This window comes from Eretmochelys imbricata, chromosome 1 (assembly GCF_965152235.1).
Source record: "Eretmochelys imbricata isolate rEreImb1 chromosome 1, rEreImb1.hap1, whole genome shotgun sequence".
Taxonomy (NCBI): Eukaryota; Metazoa; Chordata; order Testudines; family Cheloniidae; genus Eretmochelys; species Eretmochelys imbricata.
Window position 1 is genome coordinate 4,426,160 of NC_135572.1, and position 10,432 is coordinate 4,436,591.

General features: G+C 47.8%; 1 pseudogene; it reads right to left on the bottom strand.

Annotated features, from left to right (window-relative positions):
- Positions 1-2,317: 2,317 nt before the first annotated feature.
- On the bottom strand, positions 2,318-3,278 carry LOC144259627 (olfactory receptor 52N4-like; annotated as a pseudogene).
- Between the last annotated feature and the right edge of the window lie 7,154 nt (positions 3,279-10,432).

Consider the following 10,432-nt stretch of genomic DNA (forward strand, 5'->3'; position numbering starts at 1 on the left):
ACTAGGTTAGCCACGCTGTAGCCAAATATGCTCCACCCCTTCCTCGAAACGTGGACCCCATCTCTGCTTAGCAGATTCACCTCCAGGATGCATCTGTCTCTGCCCGGGTCCCTATTCTTGACCAGAAGAACTGAAGTGAACACCACTTGCACTCCAAACTCCTTTACCCATACTCCCAGAGCCCTGCAGTTACTTCCAGTCTGCTCAGGGTCATAACTTGCAGTATCATTAGTGCCCACATGGATGGGTAGCATGGGGTAGTGGTCAGAGGGCCAAATGATCCTCAACAATCCTTCCATACCAAGGATGGGTGCCTTCATTCCCCTCAGAAGAAAGTCACAAACCACCACTAGACTACATTTCCTCCTGCGAATGGTGGCTGTGATCCTCCCAGCCTTGGGGTTATATGGCTCCTCCTCCTCCTCCTTTGGGGTGATTCTTCATTGCTCATTTCCAGGGAAGCATATCGGTTTTCCATCACCATGTTGAGTGGTTTGGGAGCAGGGGTGGGGCACTCTCTGCTGCCAGAAGTAACCAGCAGCCAGTATCCTCCCTGCCACAGAGCCATATCCTCCTCTCCCAGTGGTGTGACAGCAATCCTCTGTAGCTGGATGGCTTCCTCAGCCTTGGATGGCTCCATGTGAATACTCTTGAGGAATTCCTCATGGGCATGTGTGATCCTCAGCTTAGCCACCTCTTTCTGTAGCTCTCCCTGATACTGCCTGCGAGATTCCACCAGCAGATACCTTTTGCACTAGATGGTCCCCCCAGCCTTGCTTCCTGAGAGTGGAAAATGCAGGCCACTATCTCTGCAAATCCACACCAGAATATGGGTAGAGGCAGTGGTGAGCTGGAGCCGGTTCACACCAATTCGCTGGAACCGGTTGTTAAATTTAGAAGCCTTCTTAGAACCGGTTGTTCTGCGCGGGACAACCGGTTCTAAAAAGGCTTCTAAATTTAACAACTGGCCAAAAGTGGTGCCTTAGGCACCGACTCCATGGGTGCTCTGGGGCTGGAGAACCCACGGGGAAAATATGGTGGGTGCAGACCCCCGACCAGCAGCTCCCCGCCGGGCCCCAGCTCACCTCTGCCCCTGAGTTACGCTCTGCCCTGCTCTGCTTCTGTGCCCCCCACCCCCAGCTTCCCGTGATTCAGCTGTTTGCGTGAGAAGCTGGGAGGGCTGAGAAGCAAGAGGCAGCTTCAGGTTCAGGCCCAGGGAGGCGGAGCGGAGGTGAGCTGCGGGGGGGCCCAGGAGGGCTGCCCGTGCCGCAGCAGGTAACCCGGGGTGGGGGGCACAGGGGAACCGCTCCCCACCCCAGCTCTCCTCCACCTCCCTGGGCCTGAGCGCGAAGTCGCTGCTTGCTTCTCAGCCCTCCCAGGCTTTCCATGCGAACAGCTGATTCGCAGGAAGCTGGGGTGGGGGATGTTCAGGGGAGGAGGCGGAGGTGGAGCAGAGGTAAGCAGGGGCCAGGCATGGGGCGGGGAGCTGCTGGTGGTTGCTCTGCACCCACCAACTTTTCCCCGGGGGTGCTCCAGCCCCAGAGCACCCACGGGGTCGGTGCCTAAGGCGCCACTTTTGATGTGATCAGTGGGGGGAGCAGCTGCTCCCCTTATTCCCCCCCTACCTATGCTACCCCACCCCTAGGAGCCATAGGGCCCTGCCGGATGCTTCCCAGGAGACTCCCCACCTCAGCCCCGGCAGGTCCCTCTGGCTTTTAGGGGCGGGGAGGGCACCCACTACGGTGGCCCACGAGACCCTCCTGCCCAGCTCCGGGGGCAGTGAGGGGACAGAGGAGGGGGTGGATGGGGCAGGCGTCCTGGGAGGGCAGGCCATGACTCCCTCGTGGGGTGAGGGGGGAACAGGCTGTTAGGATTTTGGCAGCTCATCACCAGGTAGAGGCGTTCGTGATTAGGTTGTCTGTCTGGATACAGGCGCGGGTGGAGGAGAGAGGAGCAGCGTTCGCACTGGCGATGCGGCCCTTCCTCACCGTAGCCATTCTCTTACCAAGTCCCTCTCAAACTCCCCTGTTTGCAGTCCCCAGTTTCTTCAGCCTCAGCTCATCTGCCTTGCATTCCATCCCTTTGGTCATGTTTGTCTCCTGCCTCCGGATCCTTTCCAGTTTCTCAGGGTGACGCTGAAAGAGATCAGGTGATGATCAGAGAGGAAAGGAGAGCGTATTGCGTGGTGATGGAGTGATAAGATGTCTGAGCTTCTCAGACTTGAACTTCCACAAGGCTGAGCTTATCTACGCTGGGACAGAACACCCCTGATTAAGAAGGAGATATCCTTTCCCGCTCTTGTCATGCAGGTTTAAAGTCAGAGGCCTCCAGGCAAGCATATTCTGCAGGTGTATTTGCCCACTTTGTCACAAAGCTCTATGGTTTTGACCCCATAAATGATAGGGTTGAACATGGGGGGGGGGGACAAGGAAGTAGAGGTTGGCCAAGATGATGTGAATGTGTGGAGCGATGCCCTGACCAAACCGGTGTGTCAGAGTGGAAAAGAAGAAGAGAGTACAAGACATCAGCATGACACAAATGTGGGCTGTGCAGGTGTTGAGGGCTTTCTGGTGGGCTGTCTTGGAGGAGATTCTGAGGACGGCCCCAATGATCAGACTGTAGGACAGGGCTACGAGCATCAGGTCTAACCCTAAGACTACAAATGCCATCACCAATCCATATGCTCTGTTGACTCTGATGTCCCCACAAGACATCTTCGCCACAGCCATGTGCTCACAGTACATGTGGGGGATAACGCGGTTCACACAGAATGGCTGCCTGCTCAGGAGCAGGGGCAGGGGCAGCATGAAGAGAACAGCTCTTATCAAACCCAGAAGCCCTAGCTTAGCTACTCGTGGGTTTGTGAGGATGGTGGGGTATCTCAGGGGGTTACATATGGTGACATAGCGATCGAAGGCCATTATCACAAGGACAGCTGACTGCATAACAGAAACTGCGTGAAGGAAGAACATCTGGGTGAGGCAGCCACCCACAGTAATGTCTTTCAAATTGAATCAAAATATACACAGTGCCTTCGTCATGACGGAGGCAGACATGCTGATGTCTGTGAGCACCAGCATGCAGAGCAGCAGGAACATCGGCTTGTGCAGGGTCTGTTCTTTGCCTACAACAAACAGAACCATGAAATTTCCCAACAGGCTGATAATATAGAATGTAGAAAAAGGGATGGAAATCCAGATGTGGGCAGCTTCCAGCCCAGGAATGCCTGTTAGGATAAATGTTGAAAGGCCAGAGGGAGTGAGGTTGGAAGCTGCCATATGGTGGTGGATGAGTCAATCAGACACAGAAATGCTAAAGGTGTCTGTGAAGGGAGGGAAACAAAGATGGGGGTTTACACATTAGATACCAGTACAGTAAATAAGAGAAAGGAGGCTGAGCGGTGACGTGGCCACATTTACAGATGGCGCCAGATTATTTAGGTCATAGTCTAGCCCAGAGAAGTCCTCAGAGTGAACTAACCCTGCCAGGTGAATGGGCAACATGATGGCAGATGAATTTCGAGGTCAATAAACTGTGATGCGTATGCCCAATGTAGGGAATAGTGGAACTCCTCAAACACCTAACAAGTTTCTAATTTAAGTGTATGAACTCAGAAAAGGGTCCTGGGCATCATGGTACACAGCTCTGGGAAACCCTGCTCACAGTGCAAGCATGGATAGAAACTAAGCAAAACATTGAGATCCAGAAGGAGTGGGATTGGGAATCCTATAGAAAATACAATGTCGGGAGATCAGTCATATCAATATTTCACGGTCCTCTGGACTCCTCTATGTAGTACTGGGCACCCTTCTCACACAAGATATTTCAGAACTAGAGGGATTTGGGCAAGGGCAGTAAGAGTGATTAAGGGCCTGGGAAAACTCTCACACAGAGAGAGTTTGAAAAGACTGGGATTGTTACCTTACAAAGACGATGAATAAGAGTGGACACGAGGAAAGTCCATAAAATACTGACTGGTAGAGAGTAGATGGAGACTGTGTTCTCCCTGTCTCATAAAATGAGATCAAGATAATGTTCAATTAATCTGAAATGTGGCAAATTCAAAACAGATTAAAGAAAAAGAATGCTTTCTTCACTCACTGCCTAATGAGACCTAGGAACTCATAGCCACGAGTGGTAGTTGAGGCCATAAGCTAAGCAAGGATCAGGAAGGGTTTGGATATTTACATGGACAGTAAAAGTATTTAGTTACAATAGGTACAGCTAAATAAATGTTCTGGAAAACCTTTATGCCCACGTGTTTCAGGGCACAAGCCAATAGTAAGCTGTAAGTTATTAGGGTGAAACCCTCATGCTGTTCAATCATCCCCACCCCATCTACCTATTGGTGGGTTTCTTACATCTTTTTTCTGCAGCACCTGGGGCTGTCACTGCCAGAGAGAGGACACTGAACTAGATGGACTATAGGTCTGATCCATGATGCAGTTCCTATGTAGGAAAGGAGCCAAGTTTCTCCTATAGAAACAGATGTTATCACACTGGGCTATGACTCTGTGCTCAACAGAATGGGCATGAAGGGCACAAGGGCCTTGGTATTTAGGACTACAGGCCGGCACCTTTGTTACTTCACTTGTTCCTTTTGCTGAGACACTTTCTTGTCTGAGACACAAGTTTCAGGTGTTAAATGACAAGTGTAAGCAGAGACACATGTGAGCAACTCAGCTACTAACTATTCTCATGCCTGAATATCGAAGTCTGCAAATGACACAAAAATTGGGGAATGGTAAATAATGAAGAGGACAGGCCACTGATTCAGAGCAAATTGGATTGGTTGGTAAACTGGGTCAAAGCAATCAATATGTGTTCTAATATAGTTCTGTAGATATCTACATCTAGGAACAAAGAATGCAGGTGATGCTTACATGATGGGGACTGTAGTGGGATATGTAAAGTCTCTTAACTAGATTTGGGGGCCTGAAGGAATAATTAGCTAAAACATGAGGTCACAGTGTGACCATGTGGCCAAAATAGCCAATGTGATCCTGGGATGATAACCAGGGAAATCTCAAGGAGAGGTAGAGAAGTTATTTTACCTCTGTATTTGGCACTGGTGCAACTGCTGCTGGAACCCTGTGTCCAGTTCTGGTGTCCAAAATTAAATATGGATGTTGAAACACTGAGGAGGGTTCAGAGAAGAGTCACAAGAATTATTAAAAGATTAGAAAACCTGCCTTAGAATCATAGAATATCAGGGTTGGAAGGGACCTCAGGAGGTCATCTAGTCCAACCCCCTGCTCAAAGCAGGACCGATCCCCAATTAAATCATCCCAGCCAGGGCTTTCTCAAGCCTGACCTTAAAAAACTTCTAAGGAAGCAGATTCCACCAACTCCCTAGGTAACGCATTCCAGTGTTTCACCACCCTCCTAGTGAAAAAGTTTTTCCTAATATCCAACCTAAATCTCCCCCACTGCAACTTGAGACCATTACTCCTTGTTCTGTCATCTGCTACCACTGAGAACAGTCTAGAGCCTTTCAGGTAGTTGAAAGCATCTATCAAATCCCCCCTCATTCTTCTCTTCCGTAGACTAAACATCCCCAGTTCCCTCAGCCTCTCCTCATAACTCATGTGTTCCAGTCCTCAAACAAACTTATAGTGATAGACTCAAAGATCTCAGTCTATATATTTTAAGAAAGATGGTGAAGGGGTGACTTGATAAAAGTCTGTACGTACCTACCATAGTAGGAAGGGTGATTGAAATATAAGCCCTTGTATCAGCCTGAACTAAACTGGTCAAAACTTTGCTGATATAATGGAAAGTCAGGTTCTGAGCAAAAGGCAGGGCCCTCCTCACAGATTTTGGCAAGCATAGTGGTGATATTGGAAAATCACATATTCCTAAGAGATACAAGGCACAAAGCACTCACACAACCACATTCCAGAAAGGTGGTGATACCAGAACAACTCAATACCAGCCTATTCCCCAGAGATAATGGGAACACACTGACCAAACCCTGAGGTAAGGTCAGGATGACAGCATGAAGGATAGAGATGTTTTAATCAAACCCACAAGTACAAGGCAATGGGTAGCACTCCAATGGGTCATGTTGGGTTGAGCCCTCTGAGGAGAAGTTCTCATGTGATTACTGCACCTTCGAAATATTACACTAGGTGTGTATTTCACGAGGATCAGGGATCCTGTTACAATGTACAGAGGAATGTTTTAGGTGAGAAAAATAATGACTTGAGCCCACAAAATCTCTGCATTGAGGAATGTATTTACAACCCTCACCATTAATGACTAACAGAGCTGGCTAGCAAATGGTCCCAGAGCATCCTGGGTTTAACATCTGTGTCCCAGTGGTCCACTGTTTCAGGCAGCTGCCAGTAGCTCCTGCATGTCCCACACTCCCCCCACCCCACGACACACACACTGTGTGTTCCTGGACCTGCCCCGGTGAGATTTCCAACACCATATAGTTTCCTCTAAGCCAGACTCCCTGAAAAAGTTGTTCTATTCATTGTTCTGAACCTTTAAGCCTGTGCGTTTGAGATTTTAGTAACGATCTTGTCAGTTATTCTTTGGTCCAAATGCATTCACCCATCACGGGAGACTCATGGTTGGTATAAATCAAGCAATTAATTTAAGTCCCTACATGAGGATTTAGGTTGAACTCCTGGACCTGTTGGGAGTTCTGCCATTGATCTCAGTGGGATCAGATTCACCCTCAGTGATTAACTCTTGGCTCCCACCTCTTAAATTCAAGCCCTCAGGTCCTGCTACAGAGAGGGTAATTCTGTTAGGATGCTGAAAGAGTCTGAAGGAAACCCCTAGTTAACATGCAGCTCTGACACTGGGCATGAAGGACAGTGATTTCAAAACAAGGCAGGGATTTTGCTCATAGGGAACCCAGTGTCAGTGATCCAGAGAGGCAGAATGTGAGTGAAACCCTGTGCATCCCTTTCTTGTGAATCCTTTGGTAGGCGTCACAACGAAATACCCCCTGAAGAGGCTTTAGCTGCACTTCTTAACAAGGAAGTAAAGTTGCTGAATTAGAAAACTTGAGTGAACCAGAGGAAAAACCACATTGCCCAAAAAAGAAAGCTACTCAGACAGACAAAAGGACACGGTTTGAGAGAATTAACTGATTCACCAAGGGCAAAGTCATGCCTGACCAACCTGATTGCCTTCTATGACAAGATAACTGGCTCTGTGGATATGGGAAAAGTGATATATCTTGGGATGTGATATATCTTGATTTTAGCAAAGATTTTGATATGGTCTGCCACAGTATTCTTGTTTTAAATTAAAAAAGTATGGATTGGATGAATGGACTATAAGGTGAATTGAAAGCTGGCTAGATTGTTGGCTCAATGGGTAGTGATCAATGGCTCGATGTCTAGCTGGAAGCCGGTATCAAGCAAAGTGGTCCAGGGATCAGTCCTGGGGCTGGTTTTGTTCAACATCTTTATTAACTATCTGGAGGATGGTGTGGATTGCACCCTCAGCAAGTTCGCAGATGACACTAAACTGGGGGTAGAGGTAGATACAGTGGAGGGTAGGGATAGGGTCCAGAATGACCTAGACAAATTGGAGAATTAGGCCAAAAGAAACCTGACGAGGTTCAACAAGGAGAACTGCAGAGTCCTGCACAAAGGATGGAAAAATCCCATGCACCGCTACAGGCTGGGGACCAACTGGCTAAGCAGCAGTTCTGCAGAAAAGGACCTGGGGATTGCAGTGGACGAGAAGCTGGATATGAGTCAGCAGTGTGCCCTTGTTGCCAAGAAGGCCAACAGCATATTGGGCTGTATTAGTAAGAGCATTGCTAGCAGATTGAGGGAAGTGATTATTCCCCTCTATTCGACACTGGGGAGGCCACACCTGGAGTATTGCGTCCAGTTTTGGTCCCCCCACTACAGAAGGGATGTGGACAAATTGGAGAGAGTCCAGCGGAGGGCATCAAAAATGATTAGGGGCCTGGGGCACAAGACTTACAAGGAGAGGCTGAGGGAACGGGGCTTATTTTATCTGGAGAAGAAAAGAGTGAGGGGACATTGATAGCATCCTTCAACTACCTGAAGGGGGGTTCCAAAGAGGCTGGAGCTTGGCTGTTCTCAGTGGTGGCAGATGACAGAACAAGGAGCAATGGTCTCAAGTTGCAGTGAGGGAGGTCTAGGTTGGATAGTAGGAAACACTCTTTCACAAGGAGGGTGGTGAAGCACTGGAATGGGTTACCTAGGGAGGTGGTGGAATCTCTATTCTTAGAGGTTTTTAAGGCCTGGCTTGACAAAACCCTGGCTGGGATGATTTAGTTGGTGTTGGTCCTGCTTTAAGCAGGGGATTGGACTAGATGCCCTTCTGAGGTCTCTTCCACCCTAATATTCTATGATTCTATGATCATAAAAATGAATATTTCTCTAAACTTTTTCCAATAATATTTTAGATCCAATTTTACCAGGTATATCCCTTGGTGCTTTTGACAATACTAAAAATGTCAAGTTGCTGTACTGGTGAATTCCTGCCCAGATGATTTTTGTTATGGACCCTTGAACCCTTCTTGAGCCCTTAGCACTAACTTAAATACAGAAACAAGTAACTCACCGGAATTCTGCTCAACAGAGAGATAAAAGCAACAGCGACAGGAAGCCAGAGCCCTGAGAATCAGCGTATGAATCTCACATGTCTGACACTCGGCATTCCGGACAGTGATCTTTATGATTCCCCTGTACAGTTCCTGCAGACTCTCAGTTTGGCCAGGACTCCCAGACAATTCCCTCGGCTCCATGAGCAGCAGGAAGTGCAGAAAATAGACCCTGGAGATCATCAGCCTGAGAGCCTCCGCTGGGAGTGAAGAAATTATTTGCTGATAACAAAGGCTCAGATTCTCAGGGCACACAGAGTCTTGCAGACTTGATACAGTTGTCCAACATTACAGTAACACCAGAGAGAAAAGATAGAGCCAAAGGTTAAACATACTCATTTACCAGCATTTCCATGCTGCTGCCCATCGTCATAGACTCTGAGCAGCTCCTCCTCCTGACTGACGAGCCCTGCGCTGAATCCCTGAGAATGCGACAAGCAGTGGAAAGTCTCTGGAAAATCCTTGTTTCAAACACAGAGTGTCATAAATATAAAGGGAAGAGTGACAACCTTCCTGTATACAGTACTATGAAATCCCTCCTGGACAGAGGCACAAAATCATTTTACCTTTAAACAGTTAAGAAGCTCAGGTAACGTGGCTGGTACCTGATCAAAAGGACGAATAAGGGGACAAGATACTTTCAGATCTGGGGAGTGGGGAGAAGGCTTTTGTTTTTCTGTTCTGGCTCTGTCTGTTCTGTGTGCTTGACGGAGACAGATCAAAAGAAGCAGTCACTCCAACGCCATTAAAATTAGTAAGTACTAGCAGGGGAATGTGTTAGCATATCTTTGCTTTGGCTTGTGTTGTTCTCTGTGCTGAGAGGGAAGGTGTATTCCTGGCTTGATTTTTTGTAACTTTGAAGTTTTGTCCAGAGGGAAATTCTCTGTGTTCTTGAATCTGAGTACCCTGTAAAGTATTTTCCATCCTGATTTTACAGAGATGATTTTTACCTTTCTTTTGCCACGAGATTGAGGGACATGCTCCTTCCCCTCTATTTGGCATTGGTGAGGCCTCATCTGGAGTACTGTGTCCAGTTTTGGGCCCCACACTGCAAGAAGGTCAGGATTGACAAAGCCCTGGCTGGGATGATTTAGTTGGTTCTGCTTTGAACAGGGGGTTGGACTTGATGACCTCCTGAGGTCCCTTCCAACCCTGATATTCTATGATTCTATGATTCTATAAGGATGTGAACAAATTGGAAAGAGTCCAGTGGAGGGCAACAAAAATGATTAGGGGACAGGAACACATGATTCATGAGGAGAGGCTGAGGGAACGGGGATTGTTTAGTCTGCGGAAGAGAAGAATGAGGGGGGATTTGATAGCTGCTTTCAACTACCTGAAAGGGGGTTCCAAAGAGGATGGCTCTAGACTGTTCTCAGTGGTAGCAGATGACAGAACAAGAATAATGGTCTCAAGTTGCAGTGGGGGAGGTTTAGTTTGGATATTTGGAAAAAAAACTTTTTCACTTGAAGGGTGGTGAAGCACTGGAATGGGTTCCTTAGTGAGGTGGTGGAATCTCCTTCCTTTGAAGTTTTTAAGGTCAGGCTTGACAAAGCCCTGGCTGGGACGATTTAGTTGGGGACTGGTCTTGCTTTGGGCAGGGGGTGGGACTAGATGACCTCCTGAGGTCCCTTCCAGCCCTGATATTCTGTGATTCTATGATTCTGTGACTTGATCACAATTTGTCGGTACTACATGAGGAACAAATATATAACAACAGACTTTTCTGCCTAGTGTACAGAGGTGTAACGGGATCCAATGTCTGGAAGTTGAAGTTAAACCAATTCTGAGTGGAAATGAGGCATATAATTTTAATAGTGAGAGTAA